Genomic DNA, 8495 nt, shown 5'->3' with positions numbered 1-8495 from the left:
CCCTCCGACCCCAGACTCTGATCTGCTTAGGGCGTTGAGTTTGCTCCTTCCTGCTCGGCCCTGTTTCGCTTCCTACTCAGGCGGTTTTCCTGGTTCTTTCCTGCCTCCGTCTCTCAGCGCTGTGTTATTTCATTTTCATGGGTTGTTTTCATTTATACTTTTTGCGACTAATCGCTATCCATGATTTATGATTTCTTAATTAGATATAGATTTTTCTCTGTCTCCGCCTTTCTTTTACTCTTTCACAAAGAAAGAAGATGAAGAATTGAGGTTATTTAATTCAGTGAATTGCTTACACGTGCATGTGGATGTGCGGTTATTATGTGGGTATACAATGTACTTGCTTACTCAGATGGGAGGAGGAAAAGGAGATAAATAACAAAGAAGGAAGTATGATAAGAATTGAGTGTGAGAGAAAATAAAGATAGGGAGAAGGACAGACAGACAAACAGCCAATCAGACAGACAGACAGACAGACAAATAGGCAAACGAACAAACAGACAGATAGACAGACAGACAAAGATACAGAAAAAGAGACAGGCAGACAGAGAGAAAGAGAGAACGAGAAGGAATGAGATAGAGGGAAGGAGAGAGAAAGAGAGAACGAGAAAAAGAGAGAGAGAGAGACAGGCAGACAAACAGGTAGACAGACAGACAGATGCGAATGGACGGACAGAATGACAGGCAGACAGACAGAGAAACAGAGAGACAGAGATGGAGGGAGAGAGAGATAAAATGTTTGGTACACACCCGCACGTTATTAATAAAAAAAACGACTAATGAGATGCAAACACTCCTAACCATTCGTTTTTAGGTGCATCAATTTGCGTCTTTTAAAGCAAAAAAGAAAAAAAATATTGGTAAGATTTTTTATTTATTTGTTTTTTTAATGAAAGGTAAAAAAAAAAAGTCAAAATACATATAAGAATGTCGAAGAAAATTGGGTAATTACCTGTCCTCACTTGGCCTACTGACGGAGGCGCTGAAGGAGGGCCAGGAGTGAAGCCCATTTGTCTCGCGCGACAAGCCCCGTCGTCTTCAAGGACCTCGTCATGTCGGGAAGGGCGACAGGGGGAGTGGGAACGGGCGGGGAAGGGGGAGGGAACGGGCGGTGGGGAAGGGGGGCGGTTTTTCGAGTGTGTGTGTGTGTGTGCGTGTGCGTGTGCGTGCGTGCGTGCGTGTGTGTGTATGTGTGTGCGTGCGTGCGTGCGTGCGTGCGCGTGCGTGCGTGCGTGCGTGCGTGTGTGTGTTGTGTGTGCGTGTGCGTATGCGCGATAGAATGTCTGAGTTTCCCTTTTTACGCCATTATGAAAGGGATATTGGCAAGAGCGAAAGAGAAATCGGCGAAGAACAGAAGAGAGCGAGGCCGTCTGGGAGAACATTACCAAGATCGACAGAATTTCATCCGCTTTGCCAGCAGCATAACCCTTCCACGAGACTTACATGTGGACGCTTAGGGAATCGAATAATGGAAGGCTTACGGCCCAGGTTTTATACAGATGTGTGTTTGTATGTATGTGTGTGTAAACATATGTTCTTCTATCAACGCATACTAACAAGTAAACAAGCAATCAAACAAACACACACTCATACACGTACAACTTTTTCAACTCTTGACTGACAGAGGAGAAAAATGTACCTTTTATTTGCGTGAATGACTGAACGAAAATTATGAGGTTTGAAATTTGTTTCCACGCTGTCAGACAACTAATTGAAAATGACTGAATGTAAATTTGTCTTGGATTTAAATAAACCGCGTTTTTCTTGCGTTTGTTGATTTTTGTTTTCCTTTTTTTTGTCATTGCCCGAGGACAGTTATTCCTTTTTTCTTCTTTCTTTCTAGACACATGTGGATGGATTGATAAGTAGATAAGAATTTCACCCCAGTGTGTGTGTGTGTGTGTGTGTGTGTGTGTGTGTGTGTGTGTGTGTGTGTGTGTGTGCGTGTGTGTGTGTGAAAGTAAATGATTCTAGCTTACATGGCGTTAAGAGGTCCTACTTGATGTCGCTAGCCCTCGTCTGGGCTACGAGGACTGCATCAGGCAGTGGCTCGTCCTCCGAAGGCCTCGTGGCAAGGCGTCTCCAGGGTCCTTCGGGAGGGTCCTTCGGGAGGGTCCTCCGGGAGGGTCCTCCGGGAGGGTCCTTCGGGAGGGTCCTCCGGGAGGGTCCTCCGGGAGGGTCCTCCGGGAGGGTCCTTCGGGAGGGTCCTTCGGGAGGGTCCTTCGGGAGGGTCCTCCGGGAGGGTCCTCCGGGAGGGTCCTTCGGGAGGGTCCTCCGGGAGGGTCCTCCGGGAGGGTCCTCCGGGAGGGTCCTTCGGGAGGGTCCTCCGGGAGGGTCCTCCGGGAGGGTCCTTCGGGAGGGTGTGTGTGTGTGTGTGTGTGTGTGTGTGTGTGTGTGTGTGTGTGTGTGTGTGTGTGTGTGTGTGTGTGTGTGTGTGTGTGTGTGTGTGTGTGTGTGTGTGTGTGTGTGTGTGTGTGTGTGTGTGTGTGTGTGTGTGTGTGTGTGTGTGTGCGTGTGCGTGTGCGTGTGCGTGTGCGTGTGTGCGTGTGTAATAATAATGAAAATGATTTAGGGTTTGCTGTGACAGGCTCTTGTGACATCAGTCAAATTGTGGCTTGTCTGTTTATTGTGCTTCTAAACTACCCCCTGTGTGCGAGGAATGGCCGGGGTTGCCATCCACTGGTAGTGCGCGGGAATCGAACGCAGGTCAGCAAGATTGCTGGACAACAACGCTACCACGGCACTGTGTGTGTGTGTGGGGGGGGGGGGGGTGCGTGCGTGCGTGCGTGCGTGTGCGTGTGCGTGTGCGTGTGTGTGTGGCCCCAAAGAAAAGGATGGAATTTCAGAACGTGGCAGATTTCGACAAGCAGGATAAACCGACAGATTGCATGTCGGGATGAACAGTTGTCAGTATCCTCTCGAGGGGGAAACATCGAGATCCGCAGCACAATAAGGCACCGAGAGACAGGCTGCTGATGGGGAGCCATGTAAACAGAAAACGAAAAATGACTGACAGCTGAAACCATTAAAGAGGGTAACACTGACGGCCGAACAAATACACCGACATAATGAAGCTGTCAGAGAGGAGGGTTTCGAGGATCAGTAGAGAACGAATGATAAAGAGAGTGTTGTGTGTGAGAGAAAGCAAGAGCGAGAGAGAGAGGAATGTAGGGAAGGCGAGGGAGATAAATTGATATGCTGATGGACAGATGACAAAGTGATACAGATCGGTGAACAGACAGAATGGCGTAGGGACAGAGGCGGAGGGACACAGATGTAAAGAGTGACGTGTGTTGAGAGTGACAACGATATAACCGGACAGAGTGCCAGCGGTACAAATGGCGATGCGGATAGCGAGAGAAACGGAGTGGCAGAAACATGAGTAGAAGAACGCACAAAAAGAGGGAAAGAGAGAATGGGGCCTGACAGGGGAGTAGCCCGCACCAGCATCTTCCGAAGGGCGAAGCGTATCCATCCCTGGCGAGGTTTCGGCCGGTTCTTCCGCAGGCTTCCCTCTCGCCTTCTGGGATCCAAGGGGGTCACCGGGGCTGGGGGAAGCCGCGCTGCGCCCTCGCCTTCTGGGATCCAAGGGGGTCACCGGGGCTGGGGGAAGCCGCGCTGCGCCCTCGCCTTCTGGGATCCAAGGGGGTCACCGGGGCTGGGGGAAGCCGCGCTGCGCCCTCGCCTTCTGGGATCCAAGGGGGTCACCGGGGCTGGGGGAAGCCGCGCTGCGCCCTCGCCTTCTGGGATCCAAGGGGGTCACCGGGGCTGGGGGAAGCCGCGCTGCGCCCTCGCCTTCTGGGATCCAAGGGGGTCACCGGGGCTGGGGGAAGCCGCGCTGCGCCCTCGCCTTCTGGGATCCAAGGGGGTCACCGGGGCTGGGGGAAGCCGCGCTGCGCCCTCGCCAAGGATTCGGTTCTCTCAGCGAAGCCTCTCGCCTCGTGACGTGTGACATCTCCTTATGTCTTTGCACAATTGGAAATCGTTAAGAAGAGGAAGAGGAAGAAAAATAAAAGGAAAGAAATATAAGAGAGTTTTGCATTTAGACAAAGGAATGCCAATAATCTCTCTTTTCTGAAGCACAAGCTGATTTACAAATTAATTGAATTCTCCCGAGGGACGAAACGGAGGGAAAGAGAGAGAGGGAGAAAGGGAGGGAGGAGGAAGAGGGGGAAAGGCAAGGAGAGGGACAGGGTGAGAGAAATAGAGAGGGAGAGGGGGGAGTTGGAGTGAAGGAGAGAGAGGGGGAAGGGGAGGGAGCGAGAGAGAGGGGGAAGGTGAAGGGGAGGGAGGGAGAGGGAAATAGAGAGAGAGAGGGAGAGGGATATATATATATATATATATATATATATATATATATATATATATATATATATATAGAGAGAGAGAGAGAGAGAGAGAGAGAGAGAGAGAGAGAGAGGGGGGGGCAGAGGGAGAGAGGGAGAGGGGGACAGGGAGAGAGGGAGAGGGGCAGAAAGAGAGGGGGAGGGGCAGAAAGAGAGGAGGAGGGGCAGAAAGAGAGGAGGAGGGGCAAAAAGAGAGGAGGAGGGGCAAAAAGAGAGGGAGAGGGGCAGAAAGAGAGGGAGAGGGACAGAAAGAGAGGGAGAGGGACAGAAAGAGAGGGAGAGGGGCAGAAAGAGAGGGAGAGGGGCAGAAAGAGAGGAGGAGGGGCAGAAAGAGAGGGAGAGGGGCAGAAAGAGAGGGAGAGGGGCACAAAGAGAGGAGGAGGGGCAGAAAGAGAGGGAGAGGGGCAGAAAGAGAGGGAGAGGGGCAGAAAGAGAGGGAGAGGGGCAGAAAGAGAGGAGGAGGGGCAGAAAGAGAGGAGGAGGGGCAAAAAGAGAGGGAGAGGGGCAGAAAGAGAGGGAGAGGGGCAGAAAGAGAGGGAGAGGGGCAGAAAGAGAGGGAGAGGGGCAGAAAGAGAGGAGGAGGGGCAGAAAGAGAGGAGGAGAAGGAGAAGGAGAGAGAGGGAGAAGGAGAAGGAGAGAGAGGGAGAAGGAGAAGGAGAGAGAGGGAGAAGGAGAAGGAGAGAGAGGGAGAAGGAGAAGAAGGAGAAGGAGAGAGAGGGAGAAGGAGAAGGAGAGAGAGGGAGAGGGAGAAGGAGAGAGAGGTAGAAGGAGAAGGAGAGAGAGGGAGAAGGAGAAGGAGAAGGAGAGAGAGGGAGAAGGAGAAGGAGAAGGAGAGAGAGGGAGAAGGAGAAGGAGAGAGAGGGAGAAGGAGAAGGAGAGAGAGAGAGAAGGAGAAGGAGAGAGAGGGAGAAGGAGAAGGAGAGAGAGGGAGAAGGAGAAGGAGAGAGAGGGAGAAGGAGAAGGAGAGAGAGGGAGAAGGAGAAGGAGAGAGAGGGAGAAGAAGGAGAGAGAGGGAGAAGGAGAAGGAGAGAGAGGGAGAAGGAGAAGGAGAGAGAGGGAGAAGGAGAAGGAGAGAGAGGGAGAAGGAGAAGGAGAGAGAGGGAGAAGGAGAAGGAGAGAGAGGGAGATGGAGAAGGAGAGAGAGAGAGGGGGAAGAAGAAGGAGAGAAAGGGAGGGGGAAGAAGAGGGAGAGAGAGAGAGGGAGAAGAAGAAGGAGAGGGAGGGAGAAGGAGAGTGAGAGAGAGGGAGAAGGAGAAGGAGAGGGAGAGGGAGAAAGAGAAGGAGAGAGAGAGAAGGGGGTGAGGGAGGAAGGGAAGGAGAGAGAGAGAAAGAGAGAAGGGGTGAGGGAGAGAGAGAGAGAGAGGGGGGGGGGGAGAGAGAGGGGGGGGTGGAGAAGGAGAAGGAAAGGGAGAGAGAGAGAGAGAGAGAGAGAAGGGGGTGAAGGAGGGAGGGAGGGAGGGAAGGGGGTGAGGGAGAGAGAGAGAGAGAAAGGGGGTGAGGGAGGGAGGGAAGGGGAGAGAGAGAGAGAGAGGGGGGGGGAGAAATTGAAATTGAAATGATTTATTTGGTCATATAACTTGCTTACAGTACTAGTCGTTTTACAAACCGAGCTTTTTGGTTATTGGCATAGCCTTAAAAAGCTCAACACAAAACATACAGTTGACAAAGATGTTTTACAAAACAAAATGACCCAATGATGATTAAACAGAGACATAATATGGTGTTGAAATACAATCTCCAGATGACACAAATATAATGGGGATAATTACAGAATCTAGATTTACAAAACACGTTATATCAAAAGTAAAACCAAAGATAAAACAGGGTTACATAAGAAAATTGTATTATTACTACTCAGTAATATTACACAACACATTGATTAAAGATACTACTAATAATACTGGCATTAGAACATGAGGATAGACAAACTATCTTTAGATTTACGTCAGGGGGAGGGAGAGGTGGATAGAGAGAGAAGGGGGAGAGAGAAGGAGGAGGGAGAGGGGAAGAGAGAGAGAAGGGGTAGGGAGAGGGGAAGAGAGAGAAGGGCGAGGGAGAGGGGAAGAGAGAGAGAAGGGGAGGGAGAAGGGAAGAGAGAGAAGGGGGAGGGAGAGGGGAAGAGAGAGAGAAGGGGGAGGGAGAGGGGAAGAGAGAGAGAAGGGGAGGAGAGGGGAAGAGAGAGAGAGGGGGGAGGGAGAGGGGAAGAGAGAGAGAAGGGGGAGGGAGAGGTGGATAGAGAGAGAAGGGGGAGGGAGAGGGGGGAGAGAGAGAAGGAGGAGGGAGAGGGGAAGAGAGAGAGAAGGGGTAGGGAGAGGGGAAGAGAGAGAGAAGGGGGAGGGAGAGGGGAAGAGAGAGAAGGGGGAGGGAGAGGGAAGAGAGTAGAGAGAAGGGGAGGGAGTGGGGAAAAGAGAGAGAAGGGGAGGGGGAGGGGAAAAGAGAGAGAAGGGGAGGGAGAGGGGAAGAGAGAGAGAAAAGGGGGAGGGAGAGGGGAAGAGAGAGATAAGGGGAGGGAGAGGGGAAGAGAGAGAGAAGGTGAGGGAGAGGGGAAGAGAGAGATAAGGGGAGGGAGAGGGGAAGAGAGAGAGAAGGGGAGGGAGTGGGGAAGAGAGAGAAAAGGGGGAGGGAGAGGGGAAGAGAGAGAGAAGGGGAGGGAGAGGGGAAGAGAGAGAGAAAGAGAGGGAGAGGGGAAGAGAGAGAGAAGGAGAGGGAGAGGGGAAGAGAGAGAGAAGGGGAGGGAGAGGGAAGAGAGAGAGAAGGGGAGGGAGAGGGGAAGAGAGAGAGAAGGGGTAGGGGCAGGGGAAGAGAGAGAGAAGGGGAGGGAGAGGGGAAGAGAGAGAAAAGGGGGAGGGAGAGGGGAAGAGAGAGAGAAGGGGAGGGGGAGGGGAAGAGAGAGAAAAAGGGGAGGGAGACGGGAAGAGAGAGAAAAAGGGGAGGGAGAGGGAAAGAGAGAGATAAGGGGAGGGAGAGGGGAAGAGAAAGAGAAGGGGAGGGAGAGGTGGATAGAGAGAGAAGGGGGAGGGAGAGGGGAAGAGAGAGAGAAGGGGGAGGGGGAGGGGAAGAGAGAGAGAAGGGGGAGGGAGAGGGGAAGAGAGAGAGAAGGGGGAGGGAGAGGGGAAGAGAGAGAGAAGGGGAGGGAGAGGGGAAGAGAGAGAGAAGGGGAGGGGAGGGGAAGAGAGAGAGAAGGAGCGGGAGAGGGGAAGAGAGAGAGTAGGGGAGGGAGAGGAGAAGAGAGAGAGAAGGGGAGGGAGAGAGGAAGAGAGAGAGAGAAGGAGATAGGGAGAGGGGAAGAGAGAAGGGGAGGGAGAAGGGAAGAGAGAGAGAAGGGGAGGGAGAGGGGAAGAGAGAGAGAAGGGGAGGGAGAGGGGAAGAGAGAGAGAAGGGGAGGGAGAGGGGAAGAGAGAGAGAAGGGGAGGGAGAGGGGAAGAGAGAGAGAAGGGGAGGGGTAGGGGAAGAGAGAGAGAAGGGGAGGGAGAGGGGAAGAGAGAGAGAAGGGGAGGGAGAGGGGAAGAGAGAGAGAAGGGGAGGGAGAGGGGAAGAGAGAGAGAAGGTGAGGGAGAGGGGAAGAGAGAGAGAAGGGGAGGGAAAGGGGAAGAGAGAGAGAAGGGGAGGGAGAGGGGAAGAGAGAGAGAAGGGGTGGGAGAGGGGAAGAGAGAGAGATGGGGAGGGAGAGGGGAAGAGAGAGAGAAGGGGAGGGAGAGGGGAAGAGAGAGAGAAGGGGAGGGAGAGGAGAAGAGAGAGAGAAGGGGAGGGAGAGGGGAAGAGAGAGAGAAGGTGAGGGAGAGGGGAAGAGAGAGAGAAGGTGAGGGAGAGGGGAAGAGAGAGAGAAGGGGAGGAAGAGGGGAAGAGAGAGAGAAGGGGAGGGAGAGGGGAAGAGAGAAAAAAGGGGGAGGGAGAGGGGAAGAGAGAGAGAAAAAAGGGGGAGGGAGAGGGGAAGAGAGAGAGAAGGGGAGGGGGAGGGGAAGAAAGAGAGAAGGGGAGGGAGACGGGAAGAGAGAGAGAAGGGGAGGGAGAGGGGAAGAGAGAAAAAAGGGGGAGGGAGAGGGGAAGAGAGAGAAAAGGGGGAGGGAGAGGGGAAGAGAGAGAGAAGGGGGAGGGAGAGAGAAGGGGAGGGAGAGGGGAAGAGAGAGAGAAGGGGAGGGAGAGGGGAAG

Source organism: Penaeus vannamei, chromosome 16 (genome assembly GCF_042767895.1).
Source record: "Penaeus vannamei isolate JL-2024 chromosome 16, ASM4276789v1, whole genome shotgun sequence".
Lineage (NCBI taxonomy): Eukaryota > Metazoa > Arthropoda > Malacostraca > Decapoda > Penaeidae > Penaeus > Penaeus vannamei.
This window is presented reverse-complemented; position numbering follows the sequence as displayed.